This window comes from Saccopteryx bilineata, unplaced genomic scaffold, assembly GCF_036850765.1.
Source record: "Saccopteryx bilineata isolate mSacBil1 unplaced genomic scaffold, mSacBil1_pri_phased_curated manual_scaffold_14, whole genome shotgun sequence".
Lineage (NCBI taxonomy): Eukaryota > Metazoa > Chordata > Mammalia > Chiroptera > Emballonuridae > Saccopteryx > Saccopteryx bilineata.
This window is the reverse complement of record NW_027095440.1, coordinates 792064-800528: the sequence shown is the minus strand read 5'-3', so window position 1 is coordinate 800528 and position 8465 is coordinate 792064. Positions and strand designations below refer to the sequence as shown.

At 46.6% G+C, this 8465-nt stretch overlaps 1 pseudogene; it reads right to left on the bottom strand.

The window, feature by feature from the left end:
- Positions 1–259: 259 nt before the first annotated feature.
- LOC136318214 (histone-lysine N-methyltransferase PRDM9-like) lies at positions 260–8153 on the bottom strand (annotated as a pseudogene).
- Positions 8154–8465: the final 312 nt, after the last annotated feature.

Sequence of the window (8465 nt, the reverse complement as noted above, 5' to 3'; positions counted from 1 at the left end):
TTTTTTACAGGGATAGAGAGTCAGATAGAGGGATAGACAGAGGCAGGAACACAGAGAGATGAAAAGCATCAATCATCAGTTTTCTGTTGTGACACCTTAGTTGTTCATTGATTGCTTTCTCATAGGTGCCTTGAACGCAGGCCTTCAGCAGACCAAGTAACCCCTTACTCGAGCCAGTGACATTCGGTCCATGCTTGTGAGCTTTTCCCTCAAGCCAGATGAGCCCTCATCCCAGTCCAACACTCTATCCACTGCACCACTGCCTGGTCAGGTGAGAGTTGACTTCTGTCTAAAGCCTTGCTCACACTCCCTGCAAACATAGGGCTTCTCCCCTGAGTGTGTCCTCTGGTGTATTAGGAGATATGACTTTCGTGTAAAGCCTCGCTTACACTCCCTGCAAACATATGGCTTCTCCCCTGAGTGTGTCCTCTGGTGTGTGAGGAGAGTTTAGTTCTGTGTAAAGCCTCACTCACACTCCCTGCAAACATAGGGCTTCCCCCTGAGTGTGTTGTCTGGTGTGTGAGTTGACTTCAATGAAAAGCCTTGATCACACTCCCTGCAAACGTAGGGCCTTTCCCCTGAGTGTGTCCTCTGGTGTCTTAGGAGATATGACTTCAGTGTGAAGCCTCTCTCACACTCCTTGCAAACATAGGGCTTCTCCCCTCAGTGTGTTTTTTGGTGTCTGAGGAGATTTGACTTCAGTGAAAAGCCTTGCTCACACTACCTGCAAACATAGGGCTTCTCCCCTGAGTGTGTCCTCTGGTGTGTGAGGAGAGTTGACTTCAGTGAAAAGCCTCTCTCACACTCCCTGCAAACATAGGGTTTCTCCCCTGAGTGTGTCCTCTGCTGTCTGAGGAGATGTGACCCATCATCAAAGCCTTGCTCACACTCTCTATACTTGACAGGTACAATTCTCGAAATTCCTACTATCATAGACAGTTTTTCTGTGTCCACTGAATTCACTTTCTGGCCTCTGCTGGGTGCTTCCTGCAGCATTCTCTCTTGCTCACTAGAGCTTCCCAAGTGTCCTTTGGGAGTTTTAAGAAAGGCCCTTGAAATCCTCCTTGGACTGGTCCTTTTAAGCAAATGTTTGGACTTTCCTTTGTCCTTTTGACCTTCAGCTTTGTCATCCCAGCTGTGTGTATCAGTATGGTGCTGCTGCTGATTTGGATCCTCTGGGCAGGGATCCTCTGATTGGAAGTGTTTTCTTGCAGATGTTCCTGGGAGAATTTGAGAGGGGTGATTGCATCCCACATGTTGACTGAGGAATTTCTGACTGGAGAATGCCAAAGAGCAGGAGGGACATGGGTGTATCTTTGGCTGTGGTTCTGCTGAAAGAGAAAATTTTGGTCAGGACAGATGTTGACAAGGCTGCCTGAGTCATATGTTTTGTCTGCTATTAAGACCTGTCTCATCAGTCATTCTTATGGGGTTGACAGTGTAATCTCTGTCTCTCACAAAGTGTTTCTTTACAGTCTGTTTTCTCTTTTCATTTTTATGTACTGTATCTTCTTTAGAAATCCAGAAAACCCATATCAAGGGTCCTTTGTATGCATTACCAGATGAGGAACTTTCAAGTAGCATCAGAGGCTGTTTCACCCCTTGTATGGGTGGAACAATGCTGACCTATCCTATATACATGTAGCTTTAAAAACAGTTATTTAGAAAGACCACTGGCCCCAACTAGAAATTGCTTTCCTCATAGTTTTCCACAGATGATAAACTGAAAATATGTCCTTCCTCAAACCTCACATCAAATATTCATACTTGATTTTATTCAGTGTCAGCCCATTTCATATACAATGTAAAGACCTATTTCAAAATATTTCCTGAATCATACTTTTAAAAAATTGATTGATTTTTAGAGAGGCAAAGAGAGGAGGAGGAGTATGGAGAGGAAAAATAGGAAGAGGAGGAGGAGAGAAAAGAAGGAGAAGAAGAAGAAGAAGAAAAAAGAAGAAGAAGAAGAAGAAAGAGAGAGGGGGGGCATTTATTCATTTTTCTACCTAGGCATGCAGTCACTGGTCATTTCTTGTATGTTCCCTGATCCAGGCTCAACCTTGGTATTACAGGTAGGTGCTCTAAGTGACTGAGTTAACCAGCCAGATCTCCGAACCATACTTCTTATATACTTGACTCCTATCCCTTTTCAGCTAATCCATAATCTTCTCTCACTTGGAGATGAAGTAATCTCTGAGAGGATTTGCCACTGAAGTGTATTTTCCAAAAATTAACAAAGCAAATCTTAGAGAATAAGCCACCCTGTAGTCTAGAACAGAACCACCATCCCACCTCACTCAGGAAGGTCCCATGTGTCTCAGCGTGGATCACACCACTGCATTTCCAGGCTGCTGCACATCTCTCCGACCTCTGCTCTTACCCTGTATGCTAGACCACAGTGGCTCTTAAAAAACAGGCCCTGGCCAGTTTTCCCAGGGAATAGAGTGTTGGCCTGGTATGTGGATGTCCAAGGCTTGATCCCTGGTCAGGACACACATGAAAAGTGATGATCTGCTTATCTTTCCCTCCCTCTCCCTCTGCTCTCTCTTTTCCCCTCCCACAGCCAGTGGCTCAATTGGTTCGATCATCAGCTTGATAGCTCAGTTCGTTCAAGTGTTGACCTTAGGTGTTGAGGATAGCTCAGCTAGTCTGAGCATGGACCTCAGACTAAGGTTGCTGGGTGGGTCCTGGTTGGGCACATGAAGGAATCTGTCTATTTCCACTCCTCTCACTTAAAAAAATTAAATAAAAAATATAAAATATTTTTTCTAAGAATCAAAGGCATATGAAATGAATCCTTAATTTCTGAAGCATCTGATTCAAAATCTTACTGACTTTACAGTGTACCATGAAAATATCTAAGGTGAGTTCTCTATTTTCATTTTGAAGAATGTTGTGCCCACCTCTAGCTGGTGCGAGTTCTCTCTTCCACTTGCTGCAGTCCTTGATGCCCAGCTTCTGGCCAAACTCATCACCATACCAGACTAACAGCTCACAGTCTGGCCTGATGACCCGGCAGGTTCGGTAGAAAATCTGCCTGCGATACTGAAAGGCCACCAGGTTCTGCTCTTCATCATCCTGGGCACAGTTCACATACCTGGGATTGAGGCAGGTGAAAGAAAAGAAACCCACAGGCAATGAGTTCCTATTATCTCTCAGATCCATGTCCAGCTCTGCACCTGACACTCGGGCTCTGATGTCACCCACTCCCACAGTGCTCCCGGAGAATCTTCTGTTTAATGTCTGTGCCTGTCACAATGTCATACTACTTCCTATCTCCAGGTCCTGCTTATGGTGCTCATCCTGCCTAATACCATTTTCCAAAGCCAATTCCAGATGTAACCTCCACCCTGATTAGCCATAAAACCTGCTGACCTCTAGCTTTTTCAAACTAACTCAGGTTCTGTTTTATATCACAGACCTTGCTACTTGATGTTGGACTCTGTCTAGATTAGTTCACATCATTCAATACTCAGCCCAAGTCCATTTTTTTCTTCTTTTAAATTTTTTTTACAGGGACAGAGAGAGAGGGAGAGAGAGAGAGAGTCAGAGAGAGGGATATATAGGAACAGACAGGAATGGAGAAAGATGAGAAGCATCAATCATCAGTTTTTTATTGCGACACCTTAGTTGTTCATTGATTGCATTCTCATATGTGCCTTGACTGCAGGCCTTCAGCATACTGAGTAGTTCCTTGCTCGAGCCAGTGGCCTTGGGTCCAAGATGGTGAGCTTTTTGCTCAAGCCAGATGAGCCTGCACTCAAACTGGCTACCTCGGGGTCTCAAACCTGGGTCCTTGGCATCCCAGTCTGATGCTCTATCCTCTGTGCTACTGCCTGGTCATGCGAAGTACATCTTTTCTTGAGAGGCATTTCTCTATTCTCATATTTTATTTAGGTAGCATTTGATGCCTCACCCATGTTCCCATAAAAATCTGGAGGTCTCCCCCTGCCCACTGAAGTGAGAAGCAGGGAGGCAGACAGATTTCCACAGGTTTCTGACCGGGATCCATCTGGCATGCCCACCAAGGGGCGATGCTCAGCCCATCTGGGGTGTTGCTCCATTCTAGCACCTAAGGCAGAGGCCATGGAGCTGTCCTCAGTGCCGGGGCCAACTTTGCTCCAGTGGAGCCTTGGCTGTGGGAATAAAAGAGAGAGATAGAGATAAAGAAGAAGGGGAAGGGCAGAGAAGCATATGAGTGTTTTTCTGTGCCCTGGGTGGGAATTAAACCCTGGACTTCCATGGCCGGGACAGTGCTCTACTGCTGAGCCAACTGACCAGGACTTGGAGGTCTCTTTGTCTTAGCAAATTCATAAAGAACAATAATAGCTTATTCACATTCTGTAGCCTCTGATAAAAGAGCCCCTCAGGGAAGTGGCCAATGATCATTGCTCTGTGGGGTTGAGAACTCAGCTCCAGTTAGAATTGAGGCTGGGATAATTTGCTGCCCTCACAGGTGTAGGCTATACTTGGATTAGGTATCCTGGCACTCTGCACTTCTCAAAAAATAGGAAAATTATAGTTAAACATTTCTAAAATGTATTGTTTCACCATGTCTGCAATTAGTTCTTCATAAGAAGATGGGTTATATGATCTGTTTAAGTAATGAATACCTTCCTCTAACATGGAATATATACTATAGTTAGGGCTTGCTTAAATAATGTTTATTAGATCAATTAATGTGTAATCCAGGCCCTCAAAATTTTTTTCAGTGCCTAAATTTTGTCTAGCATAGACATTTATATTTTGAGGACATATCCTATATTTTTATCTTCTTTTTTCCTCTATAAACCTCTTGCTTTGAAAGAGCACTGAATGGAGAAAAAAGAGGAACAGAGGATTGAGGGAGACCACTGAGGGAGGCATGATGAGAAGGAAAGATGTATGGGCCTGAGAGGGATGAGTGTTCTTCGTGACTCCCAGAAACTTGTTGGCCTTACCTCATCCAGTTGGCCCAGGATTCATCCTTCCCATCCACATACTCATTGCAGTCTCTCCCTTTGGTGATCTGCATATCAGGAAAAAAAATAAAGGCTTTTTTCAGATGATGAGTTAATAAAATTATTTTACTCTACTGTCAACAAAGCTCTTTCAGCTTGCATGCATTGCCACTAGTGACCACATGATATTTTTCTTACTCATCACATCTGCGTTGACCTGTCAACTCAAGGCTGGGAGGAGGCATTCCTTTGTGTCTGTACCACTGTGCTCCCACTTAACCTGTGATCCTCAACAGGAGCTCCATTGTCTGCAATGTCCACTCCATACCCAGAGCTAACCATATTGTCTCCATCCATGTCCTAGTATGTAGAATGGCAGGTCCCACCAAGCCATGGGAGGGATGTGGGAATCCACAAGACAGGGGAAGAGGTAAATACTTCTCACCTGCCAGGAGTATTCATTTTTGCCTGCCTCTTCATCTTCTGTGATCTGGCCCTCATAAGGGCCAAAGTGCAGACCCACTGGCAGAGCAGATGCCTCGTTCCACACTCCAAGACCAGCTTCAGGGATGCCTGATGGTCTGATTCTCAACCCAGGGGGCAGAGTGAGGACTGCGTGCTTTGGATGCCCCTTATCCACTGCACTGTCTTTTACAAATGTAGGGGGCCCATGCACATCACAACTGTCAATGAAGAAGTTCTGACAATTCTCACAATCTGGGGGTGAGAGCAACAGGGATTAGGGAAGGTGTAGTGCATGTTCCTGGACATATAGAGCTTCAGAGAGAGCCCAGGCACTCACATCATTAAGCCTCACTTCTGTAACGTGGGTCCATAGGGGAAGTGAATGCTGTAAGGGCCAAATGATTAGATGACATTATTGTATGAAGAGTTAGCATGCTTTGTGAAGGTCACTTACAGAGGTAGTCATTTTCCTGGGGCTCGCTGATCTCTTGGTACACGTAGCTATTTCTTTGTCATAAGCTATACATCTTTACTTCAGTTTCCTTTCTCTTGAGTTTCAAGTTGGAGAAGAGTGATTTTGGTGGAGTCTGGAGTTTAGTCCCTATTTTGTCAGAAAACACACAAACTTCTTCCATCAAATTATTACCTGCCAAAACTAACAAGATACCCAAATATTCTAAAACATTACAGTGATTAAAGCCTTTAAGCAAGAGCCCATAAAAGAATCCAAAAATTAAATTTTTTATTGATTTTAGAGAGATAGGAGGGAAGAGAGTGAGAGAGAAACATTGATTTGCTGTTCCACTCATTTATGCATTTAGTGGTTGATTATTTTTTCTTTATTCATTCTTTTTTTTTTTTAGCTAGAGAGGCAGACAGGAAGGGAGAGGGATGAGAAGCATCAACTTACAGCAGCAGCACCTTGGTTGTTCATTGATTTCTTTCACATAGGTGCCTTGACCAGGGGAATCTAGCTTAGTCAGTGACCTCTTGCTCAAACCAGCAACCTTGGGCTCATGCCAGCAACCTTGTGCTTCAAGCCAGTGTCTATGGGGTCATGTCTATGATTTCACACTCAAGCCAGTGTCTCCGCACTCAAGCCCATGAACCCCTTCATGCCTGCAACCCTGGGGTTTGGAACCTGAGTCCTCATCATCCCAGGTTGATGCTCTATCCTCTGTGCTACCTCCTTGTCAGGCTTAATGATGGATTCTTATATGGGCCCTGACTGGACATCAAACACACAACTTAGGTATATAGGTACGACTCTCTAATGAATTATGCAACTTGGCCAGGGCTCCTTTCTGTCTTCTTGTTTCAGAGTGGCCTTGTCCAGTCTAATGGTACAGTGACCACCTTGCCTCCTTTCCTTCTTATCCTTTCACCTTTACACATTTAACTGTTCTTGCCCTTCCTTAATCATCAGAGTCTGATCAGCACCAAACAGTCTTGGGAATAGAGCCTCAGGTCTGTGGACCACAGAAACCATTTGGGTCAAGTTACAGACAACATCTGGATTTCAGCTGTGTTTCAGTGCTAGACCCATGAAAGCAGAAGGACCTTACTGACCACACCCTCATGAAACCAGACACCCTGAAGATATGGCTGACACAGGGTCTGATACAATTGTCCCTACCCTGGCCCACAACCCCAGCTTCCTTAATCACAATTAATCCTTTCCTGTCTGCAATAAGGCCAGGGCTGCCAGACAGGGCTGACCTGGAGCACTGCTCACCCGCCAGACCGTCCTCCGCCGTTTGTGATGACAAATGCTTTGAATGAGTTATTTCTTACGTGGTTTTATATTTCTATACTGTTCCTGCTCATTAACACATCTATAAATATGTGTAATTATTTACACATGGAAGCAGTGTATCAAATTGCCTTTTACTGCACATTGCACTGTTTGCATCTCACTTGTTTGCTAAATGCAAGCTCTGTCCCCGGTTAGCTGTTGAGAGGCTGGGGACCTGACCACGGGTGAGTTTCAAATGGGCAGCGCTTGCCTGCGACCCCTCACCTCGCTGCCTCTAAGTCCATTCTTTTATTTTATTTTATTTTTTTTATTTTTTTCATTTTTCTGAAGCTGGAAACAGGGAGAGACAGTCAGACAGACTCCCGCATGCGCCCGACCGGGATCCACTCAGCACGCCCACCATGGGGTGACACTCTGCCCACCAGGGGGCGATGCTCTGCCCATCCTGGGCATCGCCATGTTGCGACCAGAGCCACTCTAGCGCCTGAGGCAGAGGCCACAGAGCCATCTTCAATGCCTGGGCCATCTTTGCTCCAATGGAGCCTTGGCTGCAGGAGGGGAAGAGAGAGACAGAGAGGAAAGCGCGGCGGAGGGGTGGAGAAGCAAATAGGCACTTCTCCTGTGTGCCCTGGCCAGGAATCGAAATAGGGTCCTCTGCACGCTAGGCCGATGCTCTACCGTTGAACCAACCAGCCAGGGCTCTGAGTCCATTCTTCATGTGAGTGCTCAGTGTCCTCCGCCAGGGGTCTGGTGGCCTGCTGGTGGTGAACCATGAAAGCGGGCCTAGGGGCTCTGAGGCCTGGGGAGAAACAAAATTGTGGTCCCAAAAACAAAGCTCCTGAAAAAGTAGCCCCGACACTCGCTGCCCCCTGTGATGCCCCATGGTTCCCACCCGGTTCCCGCACCCCCATCCCTGCCCTGTCACCTTTACGCAGCAGCGCATCCTGATTTCTCTCCACTTTGGGGCAGCACGCCTTCTCCCAGTCACCCATGGCGGCCACCCCTCCTGAGAGAAGTAGGTGTGGATGTCCCTGAAAATGGCCGGTGCCTGAGGGAAGACACGGCCTCGTGACCCCTCCCACCGGCTGTCGGAACCGCCCCTCGCCCTGTTGGGTCAGAGCTGCTCACAGTACAACCCTCCTCCCCGCCCCCCTCACCTGCGGTGGTGCCTCCACCGCCCTGCAGGCTCCCGTCCACGTCTCTGTTCCCGCCACCCCGCACACCCAGCCCCTATGTGCCTGTGCGGGAGACGACGCTGAGGCTGATTGCTTGGCCTTCCGGAGCGCATTTTTGCACATGCGTGG